The 15,964-nt window shown below is 32.2% G+C and overlaps 1 pseudogene; it reads right to left on the reverse strand.

Annotated features, from left to right (window-relative positions):
* Positions 1–395: 395 nt before the first annotated feature.
* LOC149558065 (isoleucine--tRNA ligase, chloroplastic/mitochondrial pseudogene) lies at positions 396–11,435 on the reverse strand (annotated as a pseudogene).
* Between the last annotated feature and the right edge of the window lie 4,529 nt (positions 11,436–15,964).

The following is a 15,964-nucleotide window of genomic DNA, read 5'->3' on the forward strand; positions in this document are numbered from 1 at the left end:
GAAATCTACTTATAAATCTTGATGACTACCTACAAAGTTTTAGTTTTCTCAACTTTGTACACTTTGAATAGATCAGATCAACATGTGGGTATCAGCCAAAAGTGGTGAATTTGAGCTCCTCCCTCTGGATTGTCTATATCGAGAAACCTAATCAATTTGAATCCACCTAGTCAACAATAGAGTAGAGTCTTTCAGACCTTTCTAAAGAAGGAAAAAGGCCAAAAGACTACAAGATCAACACATGAGGGTTGCAAGGTGCTGCCAATTGTGTAGAAAAATGAATGTTATAAAAATCTAGCACATCTAAAAATGAAAATAGAGCTATTAAAAATAAACCCTATAGTTGCAAGATTTAGACTTTTAGAAGATGAATGATTGAGATAATAAAATTACTCTTAGGCTTCCATAGCTACTTTAGGACTTTTTAAATCAATATTTGAGAGCACTTTGTAACTTCACTCACAAAGTGTGGGATGATCCAAAAATGAGCCAACTACTTGAGAGTAGATCCAACATCTTTTGCATTTGGCACCATCTACATGAGATATCCCAATCCACAATTCACCTACTCTTGATGAAGAATGGATTCTAGTGTAAGATACACCAGTACTAGATCCATGTTCCATTGAAGCTAGAACTTCAACCTAAGAAGTTATAAAAATCCTATGTAACTTGTCTACATCATTACCTATCATAAACATCACATGGAATCTTTGAAGCAAGTTTACATTAGAGTTGCATAAATAAACCTTAGCATCTAAACTTGCACCTATTAGCTTTACACCTCTGGCCATCTCCAAGACTTTATTTACTTTTGTTCTCATCTCAAGGACCTTTTCCTAGTACTCAACATTAGGTTTTTTGAGCATTAGCAATTTATCATTCATCCTTGGCCATTGTGCTTCAAAAACAAACTCTACTACTGAGCCATCTTCCTTGAAATGTGTAAATGGTATAAGCTGCCATGCATCCTTTGCCATGTGAGGTAGAATTGGAGCTATAGCCCATACAATACAAAGCAGATGAGTTGTACAAATAGTTTGACAACCCCTCCTTGTTTGGCTATTTCTACCACCAACATAAAGCTAATCTTTGGCAACATCAAAGTAAACATTTGATAAGTCTACACTTACAAAACTTTGAATAGTTTGGGAAATCTTATAGAACTTATAGCTCCCATAGCTCTATTTGATGTTGTTGATAACATTGGCTAGTTGGTATAGTGCATACTTATCAATCATTGGAAGATCCTAGTAAACAATATAATTTTCTAGCTTCTAGTCATGAAGTTTTGAAAGAAGATATCTCAATGTTCCACATAATTTTTTGTATATATTGGACATTTGCTTGACAATTTGTGAACCAATCATTACATCACCAAAATAATCCACACTTGAAACCCAAATTCTTAGGACATGAACTCCATACCTAGGAGCCTCCTTTTGATTCTTGCCACCTTCAATTACAACTTGTAGATCTATCACTTTTCCTAGTGATTTATTCATTTTTAGACCCCTCTCATCCAAGACAAACCCATGAGTTAGATTGCTCTTGTATGGTGCCTGTCCTCTAGTGACTATGTTGGTTAATAAGGAGCTTTGAAACCACCCTCTATGTATGGTGCCTATCCTAAATGATTTCCTTTGAGCATCGACAATTTTCTTGGCAAATTGAGCAACTTTCTTTCTTAGTTTCAATGGTGTGAGTGTTGAAGTTTAGCATCTATCAAAGTAATTATCAAATTATACGTACTTGTGTGCAAATATATAGATATGCATAAATATACATATGAATATATATATATATATATATATATATATATATATATATATATATATATATATATATATATATATATATATATATATATATATAAAGTATCTGAGTTTTTGTGTTTGCCTCTGATTCATATCGGGTTGGCTAAATGACACTTGCCGCTATACTAATCAAGGACTGCGTTCTTAATCACTAATCTTCCTATGTCTTATTGTGCAAGCATCTGATATTGAACTAGGTTATATATTATCTCAAACAAATTCTAATGATGATTTTTGTGCATATTGAATGGTTATACAATGTTTTGTATTACTCCTGATAAGTATTGGGCTTATTGCTTTGTCTAAACACCTGATATATATTGGTGTTGTTATCTATTAACTAAACAAAGCTTGCAATATGATCATGACCCCATAGGGTCATGACCCTATGTGGCCTTTGGCCATGTAGAGTCATGTCCCCATGTAGAGTCATGCCCCTATGGGGGGACATGACTCTTCCATGTATTATATATGCTCATGAAACTTGGGGATAATGCAACATATCAAGTATAAACATATATTGTAGTCCCAAGATTGATTTAACCTGAAGGTTTAGAATACACATTATCAGAAATTGCTATTGAAGAATAAATATGAAGATCCATACATCAGCACCAAGAAAGGTAAGATTGTAATTATCTTTATCAGTATTTCTATCAAAGATCATGTATGCAATAATAGTGAGCTCTTTCCTTGCCTCTTGGTCTATGGGCTGTAGAACTTTGAGCTCAAGTAGCTTATATCAGTTTTACCTTGAGATATTTTATGCACTACTGCCATGATAGAAACTTTCTCTCCAAATGAAGAATTGCCCAATCCATAGTCCACAACAAAGATGAAGACCATCAGCCTGTGGTGCAAGTTAATATCTAAGATATATATATATATATATATATATATATATATATATATATATATATATATGTATGTATGTATGTATGTATGTATGTATGTATGTATGTATGTATGTATGTATGTATGTATGTATGTATGTATGTATGTATGTATGTATGTATGTATGTATGTATGGAGATTTATATATGTATATATAAATGTGTGTGTATATATATAGTATGTATGGTATAGAGATTTATATATGTATATATGTATATATAAATGTGTGTATATATATATATATATTTATATTTACAATTGTATTTATGTAGATATATATGTTTACATGTATGTTTCCATATATGTATATATGTATGTATGTCTAAATATAAATATATACTTATATATATATACAAAGTATCTCCCATAAGTATATATACTTGTATATGTAGGCATATGCAGATCTGAATCATGCATACACTCTCCTCTGTATATGTATCTTTCTATTTGTGACCAAAGCTAGAAGTGTAAGGTGTTGAATAGTTTTACATATTCCTATTTTGAGAATAGATGACTTGTTAGATTTTTTTTAGGGGGATAAGAACTATTAAACCCTTAACCCCCTTCTTTTCATTGCCATGGAATATATTTTTTTTATCGCAGGTTATTCAAGGATTGTAACATTTACCTCCAGTGTCCACCATTTCTTTAACCAGACTAAAGATCTCAAAAAAAATTTGCTCCAATTTCCTCCAACATAAATTTTGATAACCATCTTAGCCATTGTTATTTGTAATCCCCAATATTTTGGGAAGGGAATCTAGCTAAGATGGATTTTGATCCAACCTTGTATTTGTTTTTGGAGGTTCTTCTATCAGAAATCCTCACCCTATATAAAAGGAGGTATGCCTTCTAAAAGACCCTTATAAAGGGCATCTGTAATATATATAGGACTTTGGTCCCAAGCTATACTGGGGGTTTTCTTTTCCCTATTATTTTTTCCCCGGTCCTTACAATTGAACAAGGAAAAACTTTTGTAAAATCTTCTGATAATATAATATAAAGTCTTGGTTACTATTGCGTATTAATGAATTTTATATCATATTAATGAATGTTATGTGATTGTATTGATTGAATGTTATAGTTCATAAATGGATGAATGAAATGAATGAAGTATGTAATTAGATGTTAATGGGAAATTTAATTTGTAATGCCCCATCAAGGGATCCAAAAGAATTAACCTAAAATTTTACTAAGCTTGCCAAACACACAGTAGCGAAAGCCAAAAAACACATACAACTAAAAATATTCATAACAAATTATATTCCATAAGGATCCCATGATGCTGAGTCACATTTGATCTAATTAATACTAAGTCTAACCACTTCCACATCCACATGAAAGAATAATTTAAGAAGTTCAATGTCCATAATATACATTTATTTTCAAATGCCTATTCAGAATGCTCAATCATCCACTATACATGTCACAGTGTATGAAAGGCTTAAAATAATATACATATGTTAAAAATAAAGATACATCATCCTCATCGAATCCATGATACAAGTGCAATAAAGTAAATGAAACTATTAACATACATGATACATCCATCCATCAATAATGATATAACAACGATCGTAAAAGATATCCATCCAATATAAAACACATCTAATCTAAGTGCATGGTTCCTCCCAACCATCAATAGCATCATTAGACCATAATGGGCCCTAGCCATCACTCTGTGCGTAACATCCAAAATCACTGAAGACATCATCAGTATTATAGTAAATTGGGATGTCACTCCTAAAACATACTACATTATATGAAGAAAGAAATCTAACATGCTACAACATATGCATAAAGAAATCTAACATGCAAGGAATAAAGCATAAGAAAGAAGATAACATCTTCTATCACATGTTAATCATCAATATAAAAAAACATGTCAGTAAATAACATCCATCATAAGATCCAAGAATTGAATGAAAGTAAATGCCAATAAAGAATACTCCAGCCATGGTGTCTCGGACGGATCTCAAATGTTAAGAGTGAAAATGCACTACCGCCCGACCATGTGGAACCTAAATGGCCCACTCTCACTGTGCTGAGGAGATAGTCTCAAGTCCCAAATAGGATATCAAATCACAAATATCAAATCACATAACACAAATACTCTCTAAGTCTAGGAATCCTAAAAGTATACTAACTCAAAGGTTTCAATCACAAACTGACATCTAATCCCAGAGGCACACAAAGACATGTAGGAAACTACTATGCAAGCAAGAAAGTGTCATTGCACGGATCACACTAGAGTTACCCGAGCAGTCTCCCAATAGATCTCGACCCCTAGTGATCCCTATGCGGCCACTAGTATCGTCTCGTACTGATGAGGCATACTATGGAATGCAAGGTCGCAACCAAGTGTTCTCTCTACTCCCACCCTAGTTTGTACTAGCACTTGAGGCATGGGCAAGAACATACAATTATCTTATTAGGTTCATTTAATCCCCATTTAGTGTAAATGTTTTCACTTATTAAATAACTTACAATGAGTTACCCTGGTAGCCACTTAGGGCCCTGACCCCCATTGCAAGCTACTTCTCGACACTACAATTACATAACCTACCCTAAGCTCATGGAATCATAAATCTCAAAATTGCCACAGTCCTATACAAGTGATTGGAAAAATACCAAAAGATAATCCACAATAAAAGCATCAAGTCTCCATCAGCAACTGAATAACATCCATTAATAATCATGACCACAACAGTTCTCTATTGGAACTGAAGGTATCATTGATAATCACAATATCCATTGGTTCTCAACAAGCAACCAAAAAGTATCTCAAAGTAATACTGATTAAAGACTCCAAAAATGGTCGAGTCAAAACATGTCATAATGTGACATCATCAAGATCAAAAGAAACACTTTAGTCCCATTAAGGCGACTGGAAAGTAAACCAAGTATAACTGATCGATGACTCAAAAATGGTTAGGTGAAGTGTCTCATATACATATAACTCAGCTTCACTCAAGAGGCCAATGAGCAATAACAATCAGTAAATACAAACATTTCATAGAGCATGCCATCACATTACCATGGTTGGGTTTTGAAAAGATCGAGATCAACATCAGCATGACATTGCAAACACATAACCCCTGAGCCTCTGGTAACAACCTAAGATTGTTCAAAGCTAGGACAAACCTCAAAACCCAAAAACACATATAGCATAGAGAAACAAGATACAAACACATGTTTTGGTTTGCTTTTGCAATCACATGATTAAGCCAAATATGAGGTTTCCGATTTTGTTTCAAGTATATTTCAGGAGTATAAGATTATTCTACAATTGAACCCATTTATTTCTTTGAATAAAGCATAGAATTATCCTTCCATTATTTTAAAACAATTTTCTAAAATAGTCAAATGATAATTATTTACTTATTTAAATCATTAAACTAATTCCCATTGACTTTTAATAAAATCATTGCATTATTTACTAAAATCAATGTTACTAATAATTAAATGAAACTACCTTAATTCCAAGAGCATCTCCCATTATTCAAATCATAAAAATAATACTTATCAACTTTCAAATAAATAGTTTACAATTTCCTTAAAACACTTCAAGGACAAACATTTATTTAAAATAATCTTCATTGATTTTAAGTAAAATCAATCTCATTAATAATTCAATTATTTAATTCTACTAAACACTTATTAATATCTCTTTTCTTTTGCCCTCATTTAGAAATCCATTTACTTAAATTGACTAATAATTAATTACACTTCTTCTACTATTAACTGGTGCAGGAGCACCAAGGCCAAGGACAAAAGGCCCAGAGGAACTAGGGGCACTAAATAGATCCTAGGGGGATCAAAGAATGGTTTGAGGATTTAAAGTTGGAATAAAACTCCTGAAAATACTTTGGAATATTAATAAAATGCATAATGATGTAAGGCTATCAAAGTTTCATACAATACAAAATTAAATTCTCTGCGAAGTCCTAGCTTGCTACTGTGAGGGCACAGTTTGCTTTTCATATTAAAAAGACTTCTCATTAGAATAAAATCTTGAGTATAAATGTCTTAGATCTATGTTGGTTTAGTTTTTAATTCATTTCATGCTTTGATAGATTTTTTTTGTGAAGTTTAAGCACAAAGAACTCCTAATTATGGGAAATGGAAGAATGATTGTTATTTAATAAAATAGTCCCAGTTCGGGGTCCATATCTCCCTAATGAACTGTTGGATCGAGCCAAATTTGAAATATGTTAGAGAGGGCCAAGTTGTGCCAAATCTTATTGGAGCAATCAAATAAATTTGGTCAAGGTAAAAAGTTATGAATGTTTGAGTTTGGGTCTATGTAAGGGACAATGACAGGGTAGTTTGTGATGAATTTCCTTCATAAACAAAACTAGGGTTTCCTAATGTTTTCTTTGCAACCAAATAAAAATTAGCATACATATCTAGATTCCAATTTCAAGATTGAAGATTTTTTCATGGAGTATATTCAGACACATATAACAGACATGATGAAGATAGGAAGAGAAAGAGTGCAAATGGAATATGCGAAAATCATGAGTACACCTAGATATTGATGCTAACTTTCTATGCCTCAGAAGTCCATAGAAAAAATCCCTTCCTTCTTCAACATTCGACATTCCTCCAAGAATCAAACCAACCGAAACCCCCAAGTGACTAGAAGTGCTTGTAGAAGCATATGAGCATGTAGAAGCATATGAGCTTCTCGAATGCATATCAACTTGTCCATACACACTAGGAGAGCCTCTATTTAAAGCTCTCTAAGATGCATCTAGAATGTGTCTAGAAAGAACTAAGAGATAGGCATGACAACTAAGCACATAACTTCCATGATAAGATGATAAAGATGATGAGGTGTCTAGAATGTTGTAAACACCATGTGCTCAAATAATATGCTAACTCCTAAGTGTAGACAACACGTGCATGATTAGAGTGCAAACTCTTGTGTTGTCAACATGACAACTTACAAGAGTTTGCATACTCCTATGTGAATAAATATTAAAATAATGCACATCAATTTATTAAAAAAATTCTTTATTTATTTTTATTAATTTATTAATTTTAAATCTCATGCACTCACTTTAATAAATCCACTTCTTTTATCTTAATATATTTTAATCACAAGCATGCATCATGCAATCTAGAATCTTTTAATAATTTTAATATATTTTCCACTTTTAAATTTATTTTTGAAACTTAATTGATAAAATATTTACTAACCTAAATAATAATATTGTTATTTAACATTTATTTAAAAATGAACTCTAACTTTATTATTATTAAATTAAATAAATATTATCAATTTCCAAATTTAAACTTATAAATTTCATCTCCAAATTTAATTATTTTATTCAATTAATTTTCCAATTAATTAAATAAAATAAATATTAAAATATCATATTAATTTTCCATTAAATTAAACCATTAATTAAATCTTTTAATTAGGCTTAATTAATAGAAAATACACTAAAGACTCATAAAGTAAAATACAAAAACCCATCATAGAAAAACACATACAAAATTAAATCAAAAGGGTTACCATCACGAATTACATCATCTGACACATTCAGAGGGTACTCAACTCAGATACTTGTCCTAATTTTCAATTAGGACAAATGGCTTAAAAGGTTGGGATTTGGACTTGAGAATTTATCTCCCCTCTCTTAACATTGAGATAATGTGATAGGGTACGCTCATCCTGGCAATTCAGGAAAGTCGATACCTAGTACCTGCAACTTGCATAAAATCCACACATGTACAAGCACAATATATACTAAGCTAAATAGGCAATGGTAGGAAGTGGTGCATCATGTAGATCCTAACTAGTAGGTGACTATGACTCCCTTCCTTAACCACATCAAAAATGCCATACAAAAAGAAAACAAACATGCACACCATACACATGCAAGTATGGGCTAAGTATCCATAAGAAAACACATATTATACTAAATCATCTTACTAATAATCATTAATAACTGCAAACACAGTAATAATTATTATACATACATGAAATATAAAGTACCAAGTAATCTCATCATATAATAAACTGAATGTAAAAACAATATTTGATAATCTCAAAATAATGTTACTAATAATCATCAACATAAAACTAGCCCTAAAAGAGTTCAACAATGATAACAAAAATGTGACCTAGGGGCAATCACTACAAGATTAATGTTAGGGGGAGGGGGGTAAGGCTAGGTGAGCTTCCACCTGCACATGGTTGGCCTTGTTAAGTAGAGAATATTATAGTATTCTTGAAACCAAGTGAAGCTCAAACTAACATACCAAGGAATTGCAGAAGCAAGGGCTACCCCCAAAGTTGTAGCAGCTTTTGTTGAGAGAAGGGAGTTTGACAAAATACTTATTTACTCTAAATAGGTATGCCTTGGATTTTTTCACTTGTCATTTATGATGGAAGATGGGGCTTGTTTATGTTTAAACTAATTGGAAAAGTATATTTTTCTTGGAAGCATTTGTTTCTTTTTGTTCAACATTCTCTTTGTTGTGTTTAATGCTTATAGCTTTACAGATTGTGAATGAGGCATAACATAGGACACTCATGAATTTTGTAGGTTAGGTACACTCCAAATTACTTATTGCTCCTTCAAAAAATTCTACGCTTTGATCCCTAAGTATTATCAATTTATAAAAATATATTTATGATAGTGAATATGAAGATGTTTTAAAAAAAGAGGTCTTATTTGTTGAAAATAATTTCAAGGGCACTATTAATTTTGCACTGATGATGTCTCAAATGGAGGGGGCTTTTCTTGTTGACTATAATGTCATCAAAGATCTTTTTCTTCATGTATATGCTTTCTAGATGTTGTAAGTTCACATATTTTCTTCCTATTTATAAATAACTTTTGGATTTTGATGTTGAACTCTATAGTTTAGGTGACTATCAAACTATTGCTCTAATTGTGTTGATTAAGAAAGCTAAGCTTGAGCATGATGAAGATGAAATTATTGCTACTACCCTTTGTTAGATATCCATTCTTAGGATGTTATCTCAGAATCTTAACATTGTAAGGTAAGTATTGGGCTTATTACTTTGTCTAAACACCTGATATATCAGTGGTGTTATCTATTAACAAAACAAAGCTTGTGATATGATCATTACCTCATAGGGTCATGACCCTATGTGGCCTTTGGCCATGTAGAGTCATGTCCCTATGGGGGGACATGAGTCTACCATGTATTATGTCCCTATGGGGGGACATGAGTCTGCCATTTATTAGCACCAAGAAGTATTTCTATCAGAGATCATGTATGCAATAACAATGAGCTCTTTCCTTGCCTCTTGGTCTATGGATTGCAGAATTTTAAGCTCAATGGGCAACACATGGAAAATTAATGATCTTAATTAGTATCTATCTTGTTGTTTTTTATTACATTTTATTAATGTAGTTTGTAATCACATAATTACTAACAATCATCTCTATTTCTTGGGCTATAACATGTCTTTGTCTTGATAAATGATAGTGAAGTCAGACTCTGTGAAACATGTTTCACCACTTTAAGAGTCAGCCAACATAAGCAACATAGCATTATATTACAAAGATATCTTTGGAAGAAAGTGCCTCTTTGAAGGTGAATTGGCTATCATCATAGACTCTATCTTGCATAAATCAAATTTAAATATGACATAACTAAACTTTCCTTGAGTGAGGAGATCTAAAGCTGATTTGGATTGGCCTTTGGACTATGATTAGTGGTTGTTATTGATTGTGTTCATACACCTTTGACATCAAGACAATTATTGCCAACAATCTTAGACAAAAATTTCCTCTTGACACCAAAAACAACAATATTTTCAACATGAATCACATACTTAGCAAAACTGCAAACATGGTTGAGCCTGGTGACATTAGCAAGAAGAATTGTGATATGTTGTGTGTGCTAGCAACAAAGATGTCATGTTCTTTTATTCAAGTCTTTCTATATAAATATATATGCTTTATGTAGAGTGATGTTGTGACTACAGTAATACAAATCTCAAAAAAAATAATTACATCGATATGCTTGAGAGATTTCCCCAGGGCTTATATGTTGAACCCAGACATCTAGAACATTCTGGGTATGGGCATAAAGAGAAGCTAACTCTTTAGAAAAAGAGGCAAATAGAACAATAGACATTTACTTTTTTTCAATATTTCAACAAAATTGAGAATATTTAACAATGATACAAGAACATGAATCTCAATAGATCTTAGTAGGGTAGTAGAGCCAAGCCTAACTAATACCATGTAGTATGATGCAATAAAAAGCTAAGTGGAACTCCAAATCTAATCCAGACAAGATAAGCTACAATGAAAAATTAACCACATTGAAAAACCTCTAATACATCTAGCTAATTTTTTTATTAAATGCTTTATTTAAATTTTTGCCCTCTATATTTTTATTTTATGATTTATTTATTTCATTAACCTAGATATTTTTATCTTATGTGAGTGTTTTATTTTCCCTTACAAAGAGATTCATGTATATGTCCAAATGATGTGTGTGTGTGTGTAAATTGTAAGGATGAAAATTAAATAATTTTTCATCTCCAATTTGGCCTCAATTTGATATGTGTGCCTCAAATAATTTACATGCCTTGTCTATGCTTCCACAGTTTGCAATTTTGTCTACCAGAGAAGTTCCAACTACAACATCACAAAATTCATTTATTTTTGTACTTTGATGGATATCTATAACCTGTTCCAAAGCTCCCACTTCAGCATATGCAGGCATTATGCTAGTAAAGGTTGTGGAATTTGTCTTTTAATGTTTCTAGAGGCTTTTTGTCAAATCTAATTTATGCATATCCTAAAAATCATTGTAAGAAATGATAGAATTTCTTTGAGGCATTGAATCAAAAAGATGACATACCTTGTGTATGCTTTAAGGGATGTCCATGCCCTTTTCCAAAATTCCCATTTTGGCATAGGCAAGTAGAATGCTAGCAAGAGTTGAAAATTCATTACATCTACTAGCTGAATTTTCTCAAATATAAAAGTATGCATGCATTTGTCCATGCATCTGTCTGTATTTTCAAAAAATCCATGTTGTTCATATTCTTCAATCATGGCTTACCATGAGACCACAATTTTTTTAGGCTTTCTATAAAATAGTTCACATACCTTGTCTACCCTCCACATTTTGCATGCCTGTCTACCAGGGCAATTGTAAATAAAAAACATATACCCTCAACAACTCTATTTTGTGCATTTACTGAAATCTTTGCAAGCCATGACCAGAATTCTTTTAGGCATTTTTTCAAGCAATTCTTATGCCTTGTCTATGATCCAATTTTGCAAGTGTGCCTACTAGCAAAATTGCAATTACAACATGTAGCATAATGAATGCACATATCCTATTCCAAAGCTCCCATTTTGGTATAGGCAAACAATATGCTGGAAAATGTTGTAGAATACATACATACACACATAAACATACATATGCATACACAAACACTATACATATGTGGATGCATACATGTATCTATGTTATAGGGCATATTTATGCATATGTATATGTGCATGGTATATATATAAGCATGCATTCACATATACATACATACACACATGCATACACATATGCATAGACACAAATTTGGAGACAATGCAACATATCAAGTACAAACATATATTGTAATCCCAAGATCGATTTAACCTGCAGGTTCAAGATACACATTATCAGCAATTTCCATTGAAGAATAAATCTGAAGATTCATACATCAACACCAAGAAAGGTAATATTGTAATTATCTTTATCAATATTTCTATCACTGATCTTGTATTCAATAATAGTGAGCTCTTTCCTTGCCTCTTGGTCCATGGACTGTAGAACTTTGAACTCTATGGGCAACCCATGGCAATAACAACTAGGCACATAGTACACCTTATACCCTTCAAGCGACTTATATCTGTTGAAAAAATCTTTTAGTATCTTGTTCAAGGCATGCCCAATATGCAAATATCCAATGACATAAGGGGGGCTCAACATATGACCGTCCATTAATTTTTTGACTAGCATGAAATATAAGCTTCTAGTACTATATCCTACAGATGACAATGGCAAGTTTACTGAAGAAATTGGGCAGCTTTTTAGTTTGGATGTCTTGAGTGATGGAAATGTGGCAATTTTCAAGATCTTAGATGAACATTCATGTCTTATCATGGAAGAAGCATACAAACATAAATATCCTTAAATGTGGCAATTGTCAAGATCTTAGATGAACACTCATGTCTTATCATGGAAGAAGCGTACAAACATAAATATCCTTAAGGATATTTATGTTTGTATGCTTCTTCCATGATAAGACATGACTTTTCATCTAAGATCTTGACAATTGCCACATTTCCATCACCCAAGACATTCAAACTAGCAAGCTACCTAGTTTCTTCAGTAAGCTTGCTATTGTCATCTATAGGATATAGTACTAGAAGCTTATATTTCATGCCAGTCAAAAAAAAATTGCACCCAGACATTGGTGAAAATTTCCACCAATGCCTAACAATTTTTGACCATCATTGGTCAAAATTTTGACCAATTATGTTTGAAAAATGTTAGGCATTAGTGGAAATTTCCACCAACACTTGGGTGAAAATTGCACTGTGGCACCACAAACTTTTCAACCAGTGGGTTGGTCAAAATTTTGACCAACCAGATTTTTGTCAAATTTTTGACCAAAAAAATTTGGACCAAATAGTTGGTTGAATTTGGTCAAAGTTTGGTTGAAAATTGGGTCAAAATTCTAACCAATAATGGTCAAAAAATGACCTCAAATGTACTAGTGCAAGTGTTTAAATACTAACACTAAAAAAATTATGAAAAGTGTAAATGTGAACTTTGATGAATATATAGAAGTTTATGAGGCTGAACCTATAAAAGAACTAGAAGAATACAAATCATTTGTATACTTTTATGAAGGAATTCCTATTGAAGAAGATGTTGCAAATCAAGTTACAAATCAATAGCAAGTTTCAGTGACTTCTGAATCACACCCTATTCATGTCGAGTTGCACTCAGGAATCAAGCTACATTTAGATGCCACGTTATAGAATGAAGTGGATGCACATTCTTATTCTAAGATTAGTGAACATGAAAGAGATGTTGAGATACCCAACATAGATATACATGATGATTCTAAAGTTGAAAGAAAAAATTAAGAAATAAGATTTGAACCAAGATTATCTAAATATGTCAAAAGACATCATCCTGCTACTCAAATCATTAGAGATAAAGATGCTAAACCAATGAAAAGAAATAGACTGAGAAGTGAAACATGTTTATTGAGCATGAAGGAACCCAAATCAGTAAGAGATGCATTAGAAGATGTTGACTGGTATAAAGCCATGGAAGAAGAGATTGAACAAATAGAGAAGAACAAAACATGGAGTCTAGTTCCTAGACTAGAAGAAAAAAATGTGATTGGTACCAAGTGGGTATTTAGAAACAAACTAGATGAGAATGATGAAGTCACAAGGAACAAAGAAAAATAGTTTGCAAGGGATATGCACAAGAAGATGGAATTGAGTATGGAGAGACATTTGCCCCTACTCCTAGATTAGAAAGAGTAATAATTCAACTTTCTTATGTTGCATACAAAGGTTTCAAAGTCTATCAAATGGATATTAAGTCTACATTTCTAAATGGTATATTAGAGGAAGAAGTTTACATAGAACAGCTAGAAGGTTTTTTTGATGCTAACAATAAGAACATGGTATGTAGACTACATAAGGCTCTATATGGTTTGAAACAAGCACCAAGACCATGTTATGAGAGACTACATAATTATCTTGTGAAGATTGGATTTGAAAGGACTGATGATAACCGTAATCTATACAAAAAGATAGACAAAGGCAAATGTATTTTGTTATCTGAAATATTTGTTAATGATATCATATTTGGAGGTCAATATGCTTTATGTAAGGATTTTTCAAATTAGATGAAACAATAATTTGAGATGTCTATGTTTGGAGAGATCAATTTTTTTGTGGGGTTGTAATTATATCATAGGAAATATGACATATACATCACTTAGTCAAAGTATGTCAAAAAAATATTGAAAACTCTTAGATTGGAGGATTCAAAACCAGAAAGTACACCTATAGTGACATGACACAAGTTGTCAAAAAATGATGATTCACCTTAAGTAAATCAAACAGTGTATATGTCTATGATTGGAAAATTGCAATATGTAGTACATAGTAGAACTAATATTGCATTATCATTAGGGATAGTTTGCAAGATTCTCTACTAATCCCAGAGAGAATCACTTAATGGTTATGAAGAGAATAATGAGATATCTAAAAGGAATAGAAGAGTTTGGTCTATACTAAATGAAAAAAGAAAAATTTGAATTGATAGCCTACACTGATGTTGATTGGGCTGGAAACATTGATGATAGAAAGAGCCCCAGTGGAGGAGCATTTTTCTTAGGCAAGAGACTAGTTACATGGATTGGGAAGAAACAAAGTTGTGCTTCACAATCTATTCCTTAAGTTGAATATGTTGTTGTTGTAGTGAATTGTACAAACATTGTGTGGATCAAATAGCTACTCAAAGGTATAAAGGAAGAAATCACCGAACTAGTGATACTTTATTATGATAATACTAGTACTATAAATATATCAAAGAATCTAGTGATGCACACAAAGAAAAAGAACATTGCAATCAAGTATCATTACTTGAGAGTGTCAGTTCAAGATAAAGAGGTGAAGATGGAATATATCAAAACAATAGAAAAAATTGTTGATATCTTCACAAAACCATTACCTAAGGATGCTCATGAGTATGTAAGAGGTAAATTAGGGGTGATACCTCTATCAAAGGCTATCTAAATAACAAGAGGAGTGCCCTACATCAAACAAGCTAATGTTCATATGTTACACATTGGTGGAGAGGATCTTACTTTAGGAGCTACCTAAAGTAATCAAAGAGCTTAACACTTTAAATTAGTCACAAGCAAGTGATAGAGAGAGAAATTGAAGGAACCTGACAAAGTCTATATCTCCATGTTAAGATGAAATTTTCTTGGCATAAGTCTTTGGCATTGTTGTCAAAGAGTGATATATTTTGCTGATCAAACTAGTATAAATGCTAAAAGAGATATTCTTGATCAATAGTATGATTACTAATCAAGAGGGAAATATCAAGAGATTGTTGTCAAAGAGATGGAGAGTGTTATTGATCTTAGAAGGAGCTAATTGATGATATTTTTGATTAGAGAGAACGCAAGTATGATGAGGAAGATAGAGAAGAATATAAGAGAGGGA

Source organism: Cupressus sempervirens, chromosome 5 (assembly GCF_028749045.1).
Source record: "Cupressus sempervirens isolate cs-2001-9-10 chromosome 5, ASM2874904v1, whole genome shotgun sequence".
Lineage (NCBI taxonomy): Eukaryota > Viridiplantae > Streptophyta > Pinopsida > Cupressales > Cupressaceae > Cupressus > Cupressus sempervirens.